Source organism: Schistocerca serialis, unplaced genomic scaffold, assembly GCF_023864345.2.
Source record: "Schistocerca serialis cubense isolate TAMUIC-IGC-003099 unplaced genomic scaffold, iqSchSeri2.2 HiC_scaffold_1362, whole genome shotgun sequence".
Lineage (NCBI taxonomy): Eukaryota > Metazoa > Arthropoda > Insecta > Orthoptera > Acrididae > Schistocerca > Schistocerca serialis.
This window is the reverse complement of record NW_026047583.1, coordinates 50,846,148-50,867,760: the sequence shown is the minus strand read 5'-3', so window position 1 is coordinate 50,867,760 and position 21,613 is coordinate 50,846,148.

Here is a 21,613-nt window from a genome sequence, read left to right as displayed (position 1 = left end):
GGCACAACGCCGACTTAGGTACAAGAAAACTGACTCTTCTTACTGCCTATGTTTTGAACCATTCCTGTGACACTAGTTATAGATTCCGATGCTTCACTTCATGTTTACTGTATCCCTCTGACCCTCTTGTTCAGGATGATACACAGAAATTGCATCGGAATTTAATACAAAAGGCACAATGCCGACTTAAGTAAAAGAAAACTGACTCTTCTTACTGTCTATGTTTTCAACCATTCATGTGACACTAGTTATAGATTCCAATGCTTTACTCCAGGTTTACTGTATCCCTCTGACCTTGTTATTGACGATGAAACACAGAAATTGCATCGGAATTAAATACAAAAGGCACAATGCCGACATAAGTACAAGAAAACTGACTCTTCTTACTGTCTATGTTTGAACCATTCCTGTGACACTAGTTATAGATTCCGATGCTTCATTTCAGGATTACTGTATCCCTCTGACCTTCTTATTGACGATGAAACACAGATATTGCATCGGAATTAAATACAAAAGGCACAATGCCGATTTAAGAACAAGAAAACTGACTCTTCTTACTGTCTATGCCTTGAACCATTCCTGTGACACTAGTTATAGATTCCGATGCTTCACTTCAGGTTTACTGTATCGCTCTGCCCTTCTTATTGACGATGAAACACAGAAATTGCATCGGAATTAATTACAAAACGAACAATGCCGACTTAAATACAAGAAAACTGACTCTTCTTACTGTCTATGGTTTGAACCATTCCTGCGACACTAGTCATAGATTCCGATGCTGCACTTCAGGTTTACTGTATCCCTCTGACCTTCTTATTGACGATGAAACACAGAAATTGCATCGGAATTAAATACAAAAGGCACAACGCCGACTTAAGTACAAGAAAACTGACCCTTCTTACTGTCTATGCTTTGAACCATTCCTGTGACACTAGTTATAGATTCCGATGCTTCACTTCAGGTTGACTGTATCCCTCTGACCTTCTTATTGACGATGAAACACAGAAATTGCATCGGAATTAAATACAAAAGGCACAACGCCGACTTAAGTACAAGAAAACTGACCCTTCTTACTGTCTATGTTTTGAACCATTCCTGTGACAGTAGTTATAGATTCCGATGCTTCACTTCAGGTTCACTGTATCCCTCTGTCCTTCTTATTGACGATCAAACACTGAAATTGCATGGGAATTAAATACAAAAGGCACAATGCCGACTAAAGTACAAGAAAACTGACTCTTCTTACTGTCTATGATTTGAACCATTCCTGTGACACTAGTTATAGATTCCGATGCTTCACTTCAGGTTCACTGATTCCCTCTGACGTTATTATTGACGATGCAACACAGAAATTGCATTGGAATTAAATACAAAAGGCACAACGCCGACTTAAGTACAAGAAAACTGACTCTTCTTACTGTCTATGTTCTGAACCATTCCTGTGACACTATTTATAGATTCCGATGCTTCACTTCAGGTATACTGTATCCCTCTGACCTTCTTATTGACGATGAAACATAGAAATTGCATCGGAATGAAATAGAAAAGGAACAATGCCGGCTTAGGTACAAGAAAACTGACTCTTCTTACTGTCTATGTTTTGAACCATTGCTGTGACACTTGTTATAGATTCCGATGCTACACTTCAGGCCTACTGTATCCCTCTGCCCTTCTTATTGACGATGAAACACAGAAATTGCATCGGAATTCAATACAAAAGGCACAATGCCGACTTAAGTACAGGAAATCTGACTCTTCTTACTGTCTATGTTTTGAACCGTTCCTGTGACACTAGTTATAGATTCCGATGCTTCACTTCAGGTTTACTATATCCCTGTGACCTTCTTATTGACGATGAAACGCAGAAATCGCATCGGAATTAAATACAAAAACCAGAATGCCGACTTAAGTACAAGAAAACTGACTCTTCTTACTGTCTATGTTTTGAACCATTCCTGTGACACTAGTTATAGAATCCGATGCTTCACATTAGGTTACTGTATCCCTCTGACCTTCTTATTGACGATTAAACACAGAAATTGCATCGGAATTAAATACAATAGGCACAATGCCGAATTAAGGACAGGAAATCTGACTCTTCTTACTTTTTATGTTTTGAACCATTCCTGTGACACTAGTTATAGATTCCGATGCTTCACTTCAGGTATACTGTATCCCTCTGACCCTCTTATTGACGATAAAACATAGAAATTGCATCGGAATGAAATATAAAAGGAACAATGCCGATTTAGGTACAAGAAAACTGACTCTTCTTACTGTCTATGTTTTGAACCATTGCTGTGACACTAGTTATAGATTCCGATGCTTCACTTCAGGTCTACTGTATCCCTCTGACCTTCTTATTGACGATGAAACACAGAAATTGCTTCGGAATTAAATACAAAAGGCACAATGCCGACTTATGTACAGGAAATCTGACTCTTCTTACTGTCTATGTTTTGAACCGTTCCTGTGTCACTAGATATAGATTCCGATGCTTCACTTCAGGTTTACTATATCCGTCTGACCTTCTTATTGACGATGAAACGCAGAAATCGCATCGTAATTAAATACAAAAACCACAATGCCGACTTAAGTACAAGAAAACTGCCTCTTCTTACTGTCTATGTTTTGAACCATTTCAGTGACACTAGTTATAGATTCCGATGCTTCACTTCAGGTTACTGTATCCCTCTGACCTTCTAATTGGCGATTAAACACAGAAATTGCATCGGAATTAAATACAAAAGGCACAATGACGTCCGAAGTACAAGAAAACTCTTCCTACTGTCTATGTTTTGAACCATTCATGTGACACTAGTTACAGCTTCCGATGCTTCACTCCAAGTTTACTGTATCCATCAGATCTTCTTATTGACGATGAAACACAGAAATTGCATCAGAATTAAATACAAAAGGCACAATTCCGACTTAAGTACAAGAAAACTGACTCTTCTTACTGTCTATGATTGAACCATTCCTGTGACACTAGTTATATATTCCGATGCTTCACTTCAGGTTTACTGTATCCCTCTGACCTTTTTATTGACGATGAAACACAGAAATTGCATCGGAATGAAATACAAAAGGCACAATGCCGACTTAAGTACAAGATAACTGACTCTTCTTACTGTCTATGGTTTGAACCATTCCTGCGACACTAGTCATAGATTCCGATGCTTCACTTCAGGTTTACTGTATCCCTCTGACCTTCTTATTGACGATGAAACACAGAAATTGCATCGGAATTAAATACGAAAGGCACAATGCCGAATTATGTACAAGAAAACTGACTCTTCTTATTGTCTAAGTTTTGAACCATTCCTCTGACACTAGTTATAGATTCCGATGCTTCACTTCAGCTTTACTGTATCCCTCTGACCTTCTTATTGACGATGAAATACAGAAATTGCATCAGAATTAAATACAAAAGGCACAACGCCGACTTAAGTACAAGAAAACTGACCCTTCTTACTGCCTATGTTTTGAACCATTCCTGTAACACTAGTTATAGATTCCGATGCTTCACTTCAGTTTTACTGTATCCCTCTGACCTTCTTATTGACGATGAAACACAGAAATTGCATCGGAATTAAATATAAAATGCACAATACCGACTTAAGTACAAGAAAACTGACTCTTCTTACTGACTATGTTTTGAACCATTTCTGTGACACTAGTTATAGATTCCGATGCTTCACTTCAGCTTTACTGTATCCCTCTGACCTTCTTATTGACGATGAAACACAGAAATTGCATAGGAATTATATACAAAAGGCACAACGCCGACTTAAGTACAAGAAAACTGACCCTTCTTACTGTCTATATTTTGAACCATTCCTGTGACACTAGTTATAGATTCCGATGCTTCACTTCAGGTATACTGTATCCCTCTGACCTTCTTATTGACGATGAAACATAGAAATTGCATCGGAATGAAATAGAAAAGGAACAATGCCGACTTAGGTACAAGAAAACTGACTCTTCTTACTGTCTATGTTTTGAACCATTGCTGTGACACTTGTTATAGATTCCGATGCTACACTTCAGGTCTACTGTATCCCTCTGTCCTTCTTATTGACGATGAAACACAGAAATTGCATCGGAATTAAATACAAAAGGCACAATGCCGACTTAAGTACAGGAAATCTGACTCTTCTTACTGTCTATGTTTCGAACCGTTCCTGTGACACTAGTTATAGATTCCGATGCTTCACTTCAGGTTTACTATATCCCTGTGACCTTCTTATTGACGATGAAACGCAGAAATCGCATCGGAATTAAATCCAAAAACCAGAATGCCGACTTAAGTACAAGAAAACTGACTCTTCTTACTGTCTATGTTTTGAACCATTCCTGTGACACTAGTTATAGAATCCGATGCTTCACATTACGTTACTGTATCCCTCTGACCTTCTTATTGACGATTAAACACAGAAATTGCATCGGAATTAAATACAAAAGGCACAATGCCGAATTAAGGACAGGAAATCTGACTCTTCTTACTGTCTATGTTTTGAACCATTCCTGTGACACTAGTTATAGATTCCGATGCTTCACTTCAGGTATACTGTATCCCTCTGACCCTCTTATTGACGATAAAACATAGAAATTGCATCGGAATGAAATATAAAAGGAACAATGCCGACTTAGGTACAAGAAAACTGACTCTTCTTACTGTCTATGTTTTGAACCATTGCTGTGACACTAGTTATAGATTCCGATGCTTCACTTCAGGTCTACTGTATCCCTCTGACCTTCTTATTGACGATGAAACACAGAAATTGCTTCGGAATTAAATACAAAAGGCACAATGCCGACTTATGTACAGGAAATCTGACTCTTCTTACTGTCTATGTTTTGAACCGTTCCTGTGTCACTAGATATAGATTCCGATGCTTCACTTCAGGTTTACTATATCCGTCTGACCTTCGTATTGACGATGAAACGCAGAAATCGCATCGTAATTAAATACAAAAACCACAATGCCGACTTAAGTACAAGAAAACTGCCTCTTCTTACTGTCTATGTTTTGAACCATTCCTGTGACACTAGTTATAGATTCCAATGCTTCACTTCAGGTTACTGTATCCCTCTGACCTTCTTATTGACGATTAAACACAGAAATTGCATCGGAATTAGATACAAAAGGCACAATGACGTCCGAAGTACAAGAAAACTCTTCCTACTGTCTATGTTTTGAACCATTCATGTGACACTAGTTACAGCTTGCGATGCTTCACTCCAAGTTTACTGTATCCATCAGATCTTCTTATTGACGATGAAACACAGAAATTACATCAGAATTAAATACAAAAGGCACAATTCCGACTTAAGTACAAGAAAACTGACTCTTCTTACTTTCTATGATTGAACCATTCCTGTGACACTAGTTATAGATTCCGATGCTTCATTTCAGGATTACTGTATCCCTCTGACCTTCTTATTGACGATGAAACACAGATATTGCATCGGAATTAAATACAAAAGGCACAATGCCGATTTAAGTACAAGAAAACTGACTCTTCTTACTGTCTATGCCTTGAACCATTCCTGTGACACTAGTTATAGATTCCGATGCTTCGCTTCAGGTTTACTGTATCGCTCTGCCCTTCTTATTGACGATGAAACACAGAAATTGCATCGGAATTAATTACAAAACGAACAATGCCGACTTAAATACAAGAAAACTGACTCTTCTTACTGTCTATGGTTTGAACCATTCCTGCGACAGTAGTCATAGATTCCGATGCTGCACTTCAGGTTTACTGTATCCCTCTGACCTTCTTATTGACGATGAAACACAGAAATTGCATCGGAATTAAATACAAAAGGCACAACGCCGACTTAAGTACAAGAAAACTGACCCTTCTTACTGTCTATGCTTTGAACCATTCCTGTGACACTAGTTATAGATTCCGATGCTTCACTTCAGGTTGACTGTATCCCTCTGACCTTCTTATTGACGATTAAACACAGAAATTGCATCGGAATTAAAAAAAAAATTCACAACGCCGACTTAAGTACAAGAAAACTGACCCTTCTTACTGTCTATGTTTTGAACCATTCCTGTGACAGTAGTTATAGATTCCGATGCTTCACTTCAGGTTCACTGTATCCCTCTGACCTTCTTATTGACGATCAAACACTGAAATTGCATCGGAATTAAATACAAAAGGCACAATGCCGACTAAAGTACAAGAAAACTGACTCTTCTTACTGTCTATGATTTGAACCATTCCTGTGACACTAGTTATAGATTCCGATGCTTCACTTCAGGTTCACTGATTCCCTCTGACGTTATTATTGACGATGCAACACAGAAATTGCATTGGAATTAAATACAAAAGGCACAACGCCGACTTAAGTACAAGAAAACTGACTCTTCTTACTGTCTATGTTTTGAACCATTCCTGTGACACTATTTATAGATTCCGATGCTTCACTTCAGGTATACTGTATCCCTCTGACCTTCTTATTGACGATGAAACATAGAAATTGCATCGGAATGAAATAGAAAAGGAACAATGCCGACTTAGGTACAAGAAAACTGACTCTTCTTACTGTCTATGTTTTGAACCATTGCTGTGACACTTGTTATAGATTCCGATGCTACACTTCAGGCCTACTGTATCCCTCTGTCCTTCTTATTGACGATGAAACACAGAAATTGCATCGGAATTCAATACAAAAGGCACAATGCCGACTTAAGTACAGGAAATCTGACTCTTCTTACTGTCTATGTTTTGAACCGTTCCTGTGACACTAGTTATAGATTCCGATGCTTCACTTCAGGTTTACTATATCCCTGTGACCTTCTTATTGACGATGAAACGCAGAAATCGCATCGGAATTAAATACAAAAACCAGAATGCCGACTTAAGTACAAGAAAACTGACTTTTCTTACTGTCTATGTTTTGAACCATTCCTGTGACACTAGTTATAGAATCCGATGCTTCACATTAGGTTACTGTATCCCTCTGACCTTCTTATTGACGATTAAACACAGAAATTGCATCGGAATTAAATACAAAAGGCACAATGCCGAATTAAGGACAGGAAATCTGACTCTTCTTACTTTCTATGTTTTGAACCATTCCTGTGACACTAGTTATAGATTCCGATGCTTCACTTCAGGTATACTGTATCCCTCTGACCCTCTTATTGACGATAAAACATAGAAATTGCATCGGAATGAAATATAAAAGGAACAATGCCGACTTAGGTACAAGAAAACTGACTCTTCTTACTGTCTATGTTTTGAACCATTGCTGTGACACTAGTTATAGATTCCGATGCTTCACTTCAGGTCTACTGTATCCCTCTGACCTTCTTATTGACGATGAAACACAGAAATTGCTTCGGAATTAAATACAAAAGGCACAATGCCGACTTATGTACAGGAAATCTGACTCTTCTTACTGTCTATGTTTTGAACCGTTCCTGTGTCACTAGATATAGATTCCGATGCTTCACTTCAAGTTTACTATATCCGTCTGACCTTCTTATTGACGATGAAACGCAGAAATCGCATCGTAATTAAATACAAAAACCACAATGCCGACTTAAGTACAAGAAAACTGCCTCTTCTTACTGTCTATGTTTTGAACCATTTCAGTGACACTAGTTATAGATTCCGATGCTTCACTTCAGGTTACCGTGTCCCTCTGACCTTCTAATTGACGATTAAACACAGAAATTGCATCGGAATTAAATACAAAAGGCACAATGACGTCCGAAGTACAAGAAAACTCTTCCTACTGTCTATGTTTTGAACCATTCATGTGACACTAGTTACAGCTTCCGATGCTTCACTCCAAGTTTACTGTATCCATCAGATCTTCTTATTGACGATGAAACACAGAAATTGCATCAGAATTAAATACAAAAGGCACAATTCCGACTTAAGTACAAGAAAACTGACTCTTCTTACTGTCTATGATTGAACCATTCCTGTGACACTAGTTATATATTCCGATGCTTCACTTCAGGTTTACTGTATCCCTCTGACCTTTTTATTGACGATGAAACACAGAAATTGCATCGGAATTAAATACAAAAGGCACAATGCCGACTTAAGTACAAGATAACTGACTCTTCTTACTGTCTATGGTTTGAACCATTCCTGCGACACTAGTCATAGATTCCGATGCTTCACTTCAGGTTTACTGTATCCCTCTGACCTTCTTATTGACGATGAAACACAGAAATTGCATCGGAATTAAATACGAAAGGCACAATGCCGAATTATGTACAAGAAAACTGACTCTTCTTATTGTCTAAGTTTTGAACCATTCCTCTGACACTAGTTATAGATTCCGATGCTTCACTTCAGCTTTACTGTATCCCTCTGACCTTCTTATTGACGATGAAATACAGAAATTGCATCAGAATTAAATACAAAAGGCACAACGCCGACTTAAGTACAAGAAAACTGACCCTTCTTACTGCCTATGTTTTGAACCATTCCTGTAACACTAGTTATAGATTCCGATGCTTCACTTCAGTTTTACTGTATCCCTCTGACCTTCTTATTGACGATGAAACACAGAAATTGCATCGGAATTAAATATAAAATGCACAATACCGACTTAAGTACAAGAAAACTGACTCTTCTTACTGACTATGTTTTGAACCATTTCTGTGACACTAGTTATAGATTCCGATGCTTCACTTCAGCTTTACTGTATCCCTCTGACCTTCTTATTGACGATGAAACACAGAAATTGCATTGGAATTATATACAAAAGGCACAACGCCGACTTAAGTACAAGAAAACTGACCCTTCTTACTGTCTATATTTTGAACCATTCCTGTGACACTAGTTATAGATTCCGATGCTTCACTTCAGGTATACGGTATCCCTCTGACCTTCTTATTGACGATGAAACACAGAAATTGCATCGGAATGAAATAGAAAAGGAACAATGCCGACTTAGGTACAAGAAAACTGACTCTTCTTACTGTCTATGTTTTGAACCATTGCTGTGACACTTGTTATAGATTCCGATGCTACACTTCAGGTCTACTGTATCCCTCTGTCCTTCTTATTGACGATGAAACACAGAAATTGCATCGGAATTAAATACAAAAGGCACAATGCCGACTTAAGTACAGGAAATCAGACTCTTCTTACTGTCTATGTTTCGAACCGTTCCTGTGACACTAGTTATAGATTCCGATGCTTCACTTCAGGTTTACTATATCCCTGTGACCTTCTTATTGACGATGAAACGCAGAAATCGCATCGGAATTAAATCCAAAAACCAGAATGCCGACTTAAGTACAAGAAAACTGACTCTTCTTACTGTCTATGTTTTGAACCATTCCTGTGACACTAGTTATAGAATCCGATGCTTCACATTACGTTACTGTATCCCTCTGACCTTCTTATTGACGATTAAACACAGAAATTGCATCGGAATTAAATACAAAAGGCACAATGCCGAATTAAGGACAGGAAATCTGACTCTTCTTACTGTCTATGTTTTGAACCATTCCTGTGACACTAGTTATAGATTCCGATGCTTCACTTCAGGTATACTGTATCCCTCTGACCCTCTTATTGACGATAAAACATAGAAATTGCATCGGAATGAAATATAAAAGGAACAATGCCGACTTTGGTACAAGAAAACTGACTCTTCTTACTGTCTATGTTTTGAACCATTGCTGTGACACTAGTTATAGATTCCGATGCTTCACTTCAGGTCTACTGTATCCCACTGACCTTCTTATTGACGATGAAACACAGAAATTGCTTCGGAATTAAATACAAAAGGCACAATGCCCACTTATGTACAGGAAATCTGACTCTTCCTACTGTCTATGTTTTGAACCGTTCCTGTGTCACTAGATATAGATTCCGATGCTTCACTTCAGGTTTACTATATCCGTCTGACCTTCGTATTGACGATGAAACGCAGAAATCGCATCGTAATTAAATACAAAAACCACAATGCCGACTTAAGTACAAGAAAACTGCCTCTTCTTACTGTCTATGTTTTGAACCATTCCTGTGACACTAGTTATAGATTCCAATGCTTCACTTCAGGTTACTGTATCCCTCTGACCTTCTTATTGACGATTAAACACAGAAATTGCATCGGAATTAAATACAAAAGGCACAATGACGTCCGAAGTACAAGAAAACTCTTCCTACTGTCTATGTTTTGAACCATTCATGTGACACTAGTTACAGCTTGCGATGCTTCACTCCAAGTTTACTGTATCCATCAGATCTTCTTATTGACGATGAAACACAGAAATTGCATCAGAATTAAATACAAAAGGCACAATTCCGACTTAAGTACAAGAAAACTGACTCTTCTTACTTTCTATGATTGAACCATTCCTGTGACACTAGTTATATATTCCGATGCTTCACTTCAGGTTTACTGTATCCCTCTGACCTTTTTATTGACGATGAAACACAGAAATTGCATCGGAATTAAATACAAAAGGCACAATGCCGACTTAAGTACAAGATAACTAACTCTTCTTACTGTCTATGGTTTGAACCATTCCTGCGACACTAGTCATAGATTCCGATGCTTCACTTCAGGTTTACTGTATCCCTCTGACCTTCTTATTGACGATGAAACACAGAAATTGCATCGGAATTAAATACGAAAGGCACAATGCCGAATTATGTACAAGAAAACTGACTCTTCTTATTGTCTAAGTTTTGAACCATTCCCGTGACACTAGTTATAGATTCCGATGCTTCACTTCAGCTTTACTGTATCCCTCTGACCTTCTTATTGACGATGAAACACAGAAATTGCATCAGAATTAAATACAAAGACACAACGCCGACTTAAGTACAAGAAAACTAACCCTTCTTACTGTCTATGTTTTGAACCATTCCTGTGACACTAGTTATAGATTCCGATGCTTCACTTCAGTTTTACTGTATCCCTCTGACCTTCTTATTGACGATGAAACACAGAAATTGCATCGGAATTAAATATAAAATGCACAATACCGACTTAAGTACAAGAAAACTGACTCTTCTTACTGACTATGTTTTGAACCATTTCTGTGACACTAGTTATAGATTCCGATGCTTCACTTCAGCTTTACTGTATCCCTCTGACCTTCTTATTGACGATGAAACACAGAAATTGCATAGGAATTAAATACAAAAGGCACAACGCCGACTTAAGTACAAGAAAACTGACCCTCCTTACTGTCTATGTTTTGAACCATTCCTGTGACACTAGTTATAGATTCCGATGCTTCACTTCAGGTTCACTGTATCCCTCTGACCTTCTTATTGACGATGAAACACAGAAATTGCATTGGAATTAAATACAAAAGGCACAACGCCGACTTAATTACAAGAAAACTGACTCTTCTTACTGACTATGTTTTGAACCATTCCTGTGACACTAGTTATAGATTCCGATGCTTCACTTCAGGTATACTGTATCCCTCTGACCTTATTGACGATGAAACATAGTAATTGCATCGGAATGAAATAGAAAAGGAACAATGCCGACTTAGGTACAAGAAAACTGACTCTTCTTACTGTCTATGTTTTGAACCATTGCTGTGACACTAGTTATAGATTCCGATGCTACACTTCAGGTCTGCTGTATCCCTGTGACCTTCTTATTGACGATGAATCACAGAAATTGCATCGGAATTAAATACAAAATGCACAATGCCGACTCAAGTACAGGAAATCTTACTCTTCTTACTGTCTATGCTTTGAACCGTTCCTGTGACACTAGATATAGATTCCGATGCTTCACTTCAGGTTTACTATATCCCTCTGACCTTCTTATTGACGATGAAACGCAGAAATCGCATCGGAATTAAATACAAATACCACAATGCCGACTTAAGTACTAGATAACTGTCTCTTCTTACTGTCTATGGTTTGAACCATTCCTGCGACACTAGTCATAGATTCCGATGCTTCACTTCAGGTTTACTGTATCCCTCTGACCTTCTCATTGACGATGAAACACAGAAATTGCATCGGAATTAAATACGAAAGGCACAATGCCGAATTAAGTACAAGAAAACTGACCCTTCTTACTGTCTATGTTTTGAACCATTCCTGTGACACTAGTTATAGATTCCGATGCTTCACTTCAGGTTTACTGTATCCCTCTGACCTTCTTATTGACGATGAAACACAGAAATTGCATCGGAATTAAATATAAAATGCACAATGCCGACTTAAGTACAAGAAAACTGACACTTCTTACTGTCTATGTTTTGAACCATTCCTGTGACACTAGTTATAGATTCCGATGCTTCACTTCAGGTTCACTGTATCCCTCTGACCTTCTTATTGACGATCAAACACTGAAATTGCATCGGAATTAAATACAAAAGGCACAATGCCGACTTAAGTACAAGAAAACTGACTCTTCTTGCTGTCTACGATTTGAACCATTCCTATGACACTAGTTATAGATTCCGGTGCTTCACTTCAGGTTCACTGATTCCCTCTGACGTTCTTATTGACGATGAAACACAGAAATTGCGTTGGAATTAAATACAAACGGCACAACGCCGACTTAAGTACAAGAAAACTGACTCTTCTTACTGTCTATGATTTGAACCATTCCTGTGACACTAGTTATAGATTCCGATGCTTCACTTCAGGTATACTGTATCCCTCTGACCATCATATTGACGATGATAAACAGAAATTGCATCGGAATTAAATACAAAAGGCACAATGCCGACTTAACTACAAGAAACCTGACTCTTCTTACTGTCTATGTTTTGAACCATTCCTGTGACACTAGTTACAGATTCCGATGCTTCACTTCAGGTTCACTGTATCCCTCTGACCTTCTTATTGTCGATGAAACACTGAAATTGCATCGGAATTAAATACAAAATGCACAATGCCGTCTTAAGTACAAGAAAACTGACTCTTTTTACTGTCTATGTTTTGAACCATTCCTGTGACACTAGTTATAGATTTCGATGCTTCACTTCAGGTTTACTGTATGCCTCAGACCTTCTTATTGACGATAAAACACAGAAATTGCATCGGAATTAAATGCAAAAGGCACAATGCCGACTTATGTACAGGAAATCTGACTCTTCTTACTGTCTATGTCTTGAACCGTTCCTGTGACACTAGATATAGATTCCGATGCTTCACTTCAGGTTTACTATATCCCTCTGACCTTCGTATTGACGATGAAACGCAGAAAATGCATCGGAATTAAATACAAAAACCACAAGGCCGACTTAAGTACAAGAAAACTGACTCTTCTTACTGTCTATGTTTTTAACCATTCCTGTGACACTAGTTAAAGATTCCGATGCTTCACTTCAGGTTACTGTATCTCTCTGACCTTCTTATTGACGATTAAACACTGAAATTGCATCGGAATTAAATACAAAAGGCACAATGACGACCGAATTACAAGAAAACTCTTCCTACTGTCTATGTTTTGAACCATTCATGTGACACTAGTTATAGCTTCCAATGCTTCACTTCAGGTTTACTGTATCCATCAGACCTTCTTATTGACGATGAAACACAGAAATTGCATCAGAATTAAATACAAAAGGCACAATTCCGACTTAAGTACAAGAAAAGTGACTCTACTTACTGTCAATGATTGAACCATTCCTGTGACACTAGTTATGTATTCCGATGCTTCACTTCAGGTTTACTGTATTCCTCTGACCTTCTTATTGACGATGAAACACAGAAATTGCATCGGAATTAAATACAAAAGGCACAATGCCGACCTAAGTACAAGATAACTGACTCTTCTTACTGTCAATGGTTTGAACCATTCCTGCGACACTAGTCATAGATTCCGATGCTTCACTTCAGGTTTACTGTATCCCTCTGACCTTCTTATTGACGATGAAACACAGAAATTGCATCTGAATTAAATACGAAAGGCACAATGCCGAATTAAGTACAAGAAAACTGACTCTTCTTATTGTCTAAGTTTTGAACCATTCCTGTGACACTAGTTACAGATTCCGATGCATCACTTCAGCTTTACTGTTTCCCTCTGACCTTCTTATTGACGATGAAACACAGAAATAATATTGGAATTAAATATAAACGGCACAACGCCGACTTAAGTACAAGAAAACTGACTCTTCTTACTGTCTATGTTTTTAACCATTCCTGTGACACTAGATATAGATTCCGATGCTCCACTTCTGGTTTACTATATCATTCTGACCTTCTTGTTGACGATGAAACGCAGAAATCGCATCGGAATTAAATACAAAAAGCACAATGCCGACTTAAGTACTACAAAACAGACTCTTCTTACTGTCTATGTTTTGAACCATTCCTATGACACTAGTTACAGATTCCGATGCTTCACTGCAGGTTTACTGTATCCATCAGACCTTCTTATTGACAATGAGTCTCAGAAATTGCATCGGAATTAAAAGCAAAAGGCACAATGCCGACTTATGTACAAGAAAACTGACTCTTCTTGCTGTCTATGTTTTTAACCATTCCTGTGACACTAGTTATAGATTCCGATGCTTCACTTCAGGTTTACTTTATTCCTCTGACCTTCTTATTGACGATGAAACACAGAAATTGGATCGGAATTAATTACAAAAAGCACAATGCCGACTTAGGTACAAGAAAACTGACTCTTCTTGCTGTCTATGTTTTGAACCATTCCTGTGACTCTAGTTATAGATTCCGATGCTTCACTTCAGGTTCACTGTATCCATCTGACCTTCTTATTGACGATCAAACTCTGAAATTGCATCGGAATTAAATTCAAAAGGCACAATGCCGACTTAAGTACAAGAAAACTGACTCTTCTTACTGTCTATGATTTGAACCATTCCTGTGACACTAGTTATAGATTCCGATGCTTCACTTCAGGTTCACCGATTCCCTCTGACGTTATTATTGACGATGAAACACAGAAATTGCATTGGAATTAAATACAAAAGGCACAACGCCGACTTAAGTACAAGAAAACTGACTCTACTTACTGTCAATGATTGAACCATTCCTGTGACACTAGTTATGTATTCCGATGCTTCACTTCAGGTTTACTGTATTCCTCTGACCTTCTTATTGACGATGAAACACAGAAATTGCATCGGAATTAAATACGAAAGGCACAATGCCGAATTAAGTACAAGAAAACTGACTCTTCTTATTGTCTAAGTTTTGAACCATTCCTGTGACACTAGTTATAGATTCCGATGCTTCACTTCAGCTTTACTGTTTCCCTCTGACCTTCTTATTGACGATGAAACACAGAAATAGCATCGGAATTAAATACAATAGGCACAACGCCGACTTAAGTACAAGAAAACTGACCCTTCTAACTGTCTATGTTTTGAACCATTCCTGTCACACTAGTTATAGATTCCGATGCTTCACTTCAGGTTTACTGTATCCCTCTGACCTTCTTATTGACGATGAAACACAGAAATTGCATTGGAATTAAATATAAACGGCACAACGCCGACTTAAGTACAAGAAAACTGACTCTTCTTACTGTCTATGTTTTTAACCATTCCTGTGACACTAGATATAGATTCCGATGCTCCACTTCTGGTTTACTATATCCCTCTGACCTTCTTGTTGACGATGAAACGCAGAAATCGCATCGGAATTAAATACAAAAAGCACAATGCCGACTTAAGTACTAGAAAACTGACTCTTCTTACTGTCTATGTTTTGAACCATTCCTATGACACTAGTTACACATTCCGATGCTTCACTTCAGGTTTACTGTATCCATCAGACCTTCTTATTGACGATGAGTCTCAGAAATTGCATCGGAATTAAAAGCAAAAGGCACAATGCCGACTTATGTACAAGAAAACTGATTCTTCTTACTGTCTATGATTGAACCATTCCTGTGACACTAGTTATAGATTCCGATGCTTCACTTCAGGTTTACTGTATCCCTCTGACCTTCTTATTGACGATGAAACACAGAAATTGCATCGGAATTAAATACAAAAGGCACAATGCCGACTTAAGTACAAGAAAACTGACTCTTCTTGCTGTCTATGTTTTGAACCATTCCTGTGACACTAGTTATAGATTCCGATGCTTCACTTCAGGTTTACTTTATTCCTCTGACCTCCTTATTTACGATGAAACACAGAAATTGCTTCGGAATTAATTACAAAAGGCACAATGCCAACTTAAGTACAAGAAAACTGACTCTTCTTACTGACTATGTTTTGAACCATTCATGTGACAAGAGTTATAGGTTCCGATGCTTTACTCCAGGTTTACTGTATCCCTCTGACCTTCTTATTGACGATGAAACACAGAAATTGCTTCGGAATTAAATACAAAAGGCACAATGCCGACTAAAGTACAAGAAAACTGACTCTTCTTACTGTCTATGTTTTGAACCATTCCTGTGACACTAGTTATAGATTCCGATGCTTCACTTGAGGTATACTGTATCCCTCTGACCTTCTTATTGACGATGAAACGCAGAAATTGCATTGGAATTAAATACAAATAGCACAATGCCGACTTAAGTACAAGAAAACTGACTCTTCTTACTGTCTATGTTTTGAACCATTCCTGTGACACTAGTTATTGATTCCGATGATTAACTTCAGGTTTACTGTATCCCTCGGACCTTCTTATTGAAGATGAAACACAGAAATTGCATCGGAGTTAAATACAAAAGGCACAATGCCGACTTAAGTACAAGAAAACTGACTCTTATACTGTCTATGTTTTGAACCATTCATGTGACACTAATAATAAATTCCGATGCTTCACTTCAGGTTTACTGTATCCCTCTGACCTTCTTATTGACGATGAAACACAGAAATTGCATTGGAATGAAATAGAAAAAGAACAATGCCGACTTAGGTACAAGAAAACTGAGTCTTCTTACTGTCTATGTTTTAACCATTCCTGTGGCACAAATTATAGATTCCGATGCTTCACTTCAGGTTTACAGTATCCCTCTGACCTTCTTATTGACAATGAAACACAGAGATTGCATCGGAATGAAATACAAAAGGCACAATGCCGACTTAAGTACAAGAAAACTGACTCTTCCTACTGTCTATGTTTGAACCATTCCTGTGACACTAGTTATTGATTCCGATGCTTCACTTCAGGTTTACTGTATCCCTCTGACCTTCTTGTTGACGATGAAACACAGAAATTGCACGGGAATTAAATACAAAAGGCACAATGCCGACTTAAGTGCAAGAAAACTGACTATTCTTCCTGTCTATGTTTTGAACCACTCCTGTGACACTTATTATAGATTCCGATGCTTCACTTCAGGTTTACTGTATCCCACAGACCTTCTTATTGACGATGAAACACAGAAATTGCATCGGAGATAAATACAAAAGGCACAACGCCGACTTAAGTACAGGAAAACTGACTCTTCTTATAGTCTATGTTTGAACCATTCCTGTGACACTAGTTATAGATTCCGATGCTTCACTTCAGGTTTACTTTATCCTTCTGACATTCTTATTGACTATGAAACACAGATATTGCATCGGAATGAAATACAATTGGCACAATGACGACTTAAGAACAAGAAAACTAACGCTTAATACTGTCTATGTTTAGAACCATTCCTGTGACACTAGTTATAGATTCCGATGCTTCACTTCAGGTTTACAGTATCCCTCTGACCTTCTTATTGACGATGAAACACAGAAATTGCATCGGACTTAAATACAAAAGGCACAATGCCGACTTAAGTACAAGAAAACTGACTCTTCTTACAGTCTATGATTTGGACAATTCCAGTGACACTAGTTATAGGTTTCGATGCTTCACTTGAGGTTCACTGTATCCCTCTGACCTTCTTATTGACGATGAAACACAGATATTGCATCGGAATTAAATACAAATGTCACAATGACGACTTCAGTACAAGAAAACTGACTCTTCTTACTGTCTATGATTTGAACCATTCCTGTGACACTAGTTATAGGTTCCGATGCTTCACTTCAGGTTTACTGTATTCCTCTGGTCTTCTTATTGACGATGAAACACAGAAATTGCATCGGAATTAAATACAAAAGGCACAATGCCGACTTAAGTACAAGATAACTGACTCTTCTTACTGTCTATTTTTTGAACCATTCCTGCGACACTAGTTATAGATTCCGATGCTTTACTCCAGGTTTACTGCATCCCTGTGTCGTTCTTATTAACGATGAAACACAGAAATTGCTTCGGAATGAAATACAAAAGGCACAATGCCGACTTAAGTACAAGAAAACTGACTCTTCTTACTGTCAATGTTTGAACCATTCCTGTGACACTAGTTATAGATTCCGTTGCTTCACTGCAGGTTTAGTGTATCCCTCTGACCTTCTTATTGACGATGAAACACAGAAATTTCATCGGAATTAAATACAAAAGGCACAATGCCGACTTAAGTACATGAAAACTGACTCTTCTTACTGTCTATGTTTTGAATCATTCCTTCGACACTAGTTATAGATTCCGATGCTTTACTCGAGGTTTACTGTATCCCTGTGACCTTCTTATTGACGATGAAACACAGAAATTGCTTCGGAATTAAATACAAATGGCACAATGCCGACTTAAGTACAAGATAACTGACTCTTCTTACTGTCTATGTTTGAACCATTCATTTGACACTAGTTATAGATTCCGATGCTTCACTTCAGGTTTACTGTATCCCTGTGACCTTCTTATTGACGATGAAACACAGAAATTGCATCGGAATTATATACAAAAGGCACAATGCCGACTTAAGTACAAGAAAACTGACTCTTCTTACTGTCAATGCTTTGAACCATTCCTGTGACACTAGTTATAGATTCCGTTGCTTCACTGCAGGTTTAGTGTATCCCTCTGACCTTCTTATTGACGATGAAACACAGAAATTGCATCGGAATTAAATACAAAAGGCACAATGCCGACATAAGTACAAGAAAACTGACTCTTCTTACTGTCTATGTTTTGAACCATTGCTGTGACACTAGTTATAGATTCCGTTGCTTCACTTCAGGTTCAAATGGCTCTGAGAACTATGGGACTAAACTGCTGTGGTCATCAGTCCCCTAGAACTTAGAACTACTTAAACCTAATTAACCTAAGGACATCACACACATCCCTTCCCGAGGCAGGTTCCGAACCTGCGACCGTAGCGGTCGCACGGTTCCGGACTGCGCGCCTAGAACCGCGAGAGCTTCACTTCAGGTTTACTATATCCCTCTGTCCTTCTTATTGACGATGAGACGCAGAAATCGCATCGGAATTAAATACATAAAGCACTATCCCCACTTAAGTACAAGACAAATGACTCTTCTTACTGACTATGTTTAGAAGCATTCATGTGACACTAGTTATAGATTCCGATGCTTTACTCCAAGTTTACTGTATCCCTCTGACCTTCTTATTGACGATGAAACACAGAAATTGCTTCGGAATTAAATACAAAAGGCACAATGCCGACTTAAGTACCAGAAAACTGACTCTTTTTACTGTCTATGTTTTGAACCATTCCTGTGACACTACTTACAGATTCCGATGCTTCACTTGAGGTATACTGTATCCCTCTGACCTTCTTATTGACGATGAAACATAGAAATTGCATCGGAATGAAATTGATAAGGAACAATGCCGACTTCAGTACATGAAAACTGACTCTTTTTACTGTCTATGATTGAACCACTCCTGTGACCCGAGTTATAGATTCCGATGCTTCACCTCAGGTTTACTGTATCATTCTGACCTTCTTATTGACGATGAACACAGAAATTGCTTCGGAATTAAATACAAAAGGCAGAATACCGGCTTAAGTAAAAGAAAACTGACTCTTCTTACTGTCTATGTTTTGAACCATTGCTGTGCCACTAGTTATAGATTCCGTTGCTTCACTTCAGGTTACTGTATCCCTCTGACCCTTTTATTGACGATGAAACACAGAAACTGCATCGGAATTAAATACAAAAGGCACAATGACGACCTAAGTACAAGAAAACTCTTCCTACCGTCTATGTTTTGAACCATTCATGTGACACTAATTATAGCCTCCGATGCTTCACTTCAGGTTTACTGTATCCATCAGACCTTCTTATTGACGATGAAACACAGAAATTGCATCGGAATTAAATACAAAAGGCACAATGCTGACTTATGTACAAGAAAACTGACTCTTCTTACTGTCTATGTTTGCACCATACATGTGACACTAGTTATAGATTCCGATGCTTCACTTCAGGTTTACTGTATCCCTCTGACCTTCTTATTGACGATGAAACACAGACATTGCATCCGAATTAAATACAATAGTCACAATGCCGATTTAAGTACAAGAAAACTGACTCCCCTTACTGTCTATGCTTTGAACCATTCCTGTGACACTAGTTATAGATTCCGATGCTTCACTTCAGGTTTACTGTAATCCTCTGACCTTCTTATTGACGATGAAACACAGAAATTTCATCGGAAATAAATACAAAAGGCACAATGCCGACTTAAGTACAAGAAAACTGACTCTTCTTACTGTCTATGTTTTGAACCATTCCTTCGACACTAGTTATAGATTCCGATGCTTCACTTCAGATTTACTGTATCCCTCTGGCCTTCTAATTGACGATGAAACACAGCAATTACATCGAAATTAAATAGAAAAAGCACAATGCCGACTTCAGTAGAAGATAACTGACTCTTCTTACTGTCTATGTTTTGAACTATTCCTGTGACACTAGTTATAGATTCAGATGCTTCACTTCAGGTTTACAGTATCCCTCTGACCTTCTTGTTGACGATGAAACACAGATATTGCATCGGAATTAAATACAAATGGCACAATGACGACTTAAGTACAAGAAAACTTACTCTTCTTACTGTCTACGTTTTGAACCAATCCTGTGACACTAGTTATAGATTCCGATGCTTCACTTCAGGTTTACTGTATTCCTCTGATCTTCTTATTGACGATGAAACACAGAAATTGCTTCGGAATTAAATACAAAGGTCACAATGCCGACTTAAGTACAAGATAAAGGACTCTTCTTACTGTCTATGTTTTGAACCATTCCTGCGACACTAGTTAAAGATTCCTATGCTTCACTTCAGCTTCACTGTATCCCTCTGACGTTCTTATTGACGATGAAACACAGAAATTGAATCGGAATTAAATACAAAAGTCACAACGCCGACTTAAGTACAAGAAAACTGACCCTTCTTACTGTCCATGTTTGAACCATTCCTGTGACACTAGTTATAGATTACGATGCTTCACTTCAGGTTAACTGTATTACACTGACCATCATATTGACAGTGAAACACTGATATTGCATCGGAATTAAATACAAAAGGCACCATGCCGACTTAAGTACAAGATAACTGACTCTTCTTACTGTCTATGTTTGAACCATTCATGTGACACTAGTTATAGATTCCGATGCTTCACTTCAGGTTCACTGTATCCCTCTGACTTACTTATTGACGATGAAACATAGAAATTGCATCGGAATGAAATAGAAAAGGAACAATGCCGACTTAGGTACAAGAAAACTGACTCTTCTAAATTTCAAAGCTTTGAACCGTTCCCGTGACACTAGTTATAGATTCCGTTGCTTCACTGCAGGTTTACTGTATCCCTCTGACCTTCTAATTGACGATGAAACACAGAAATT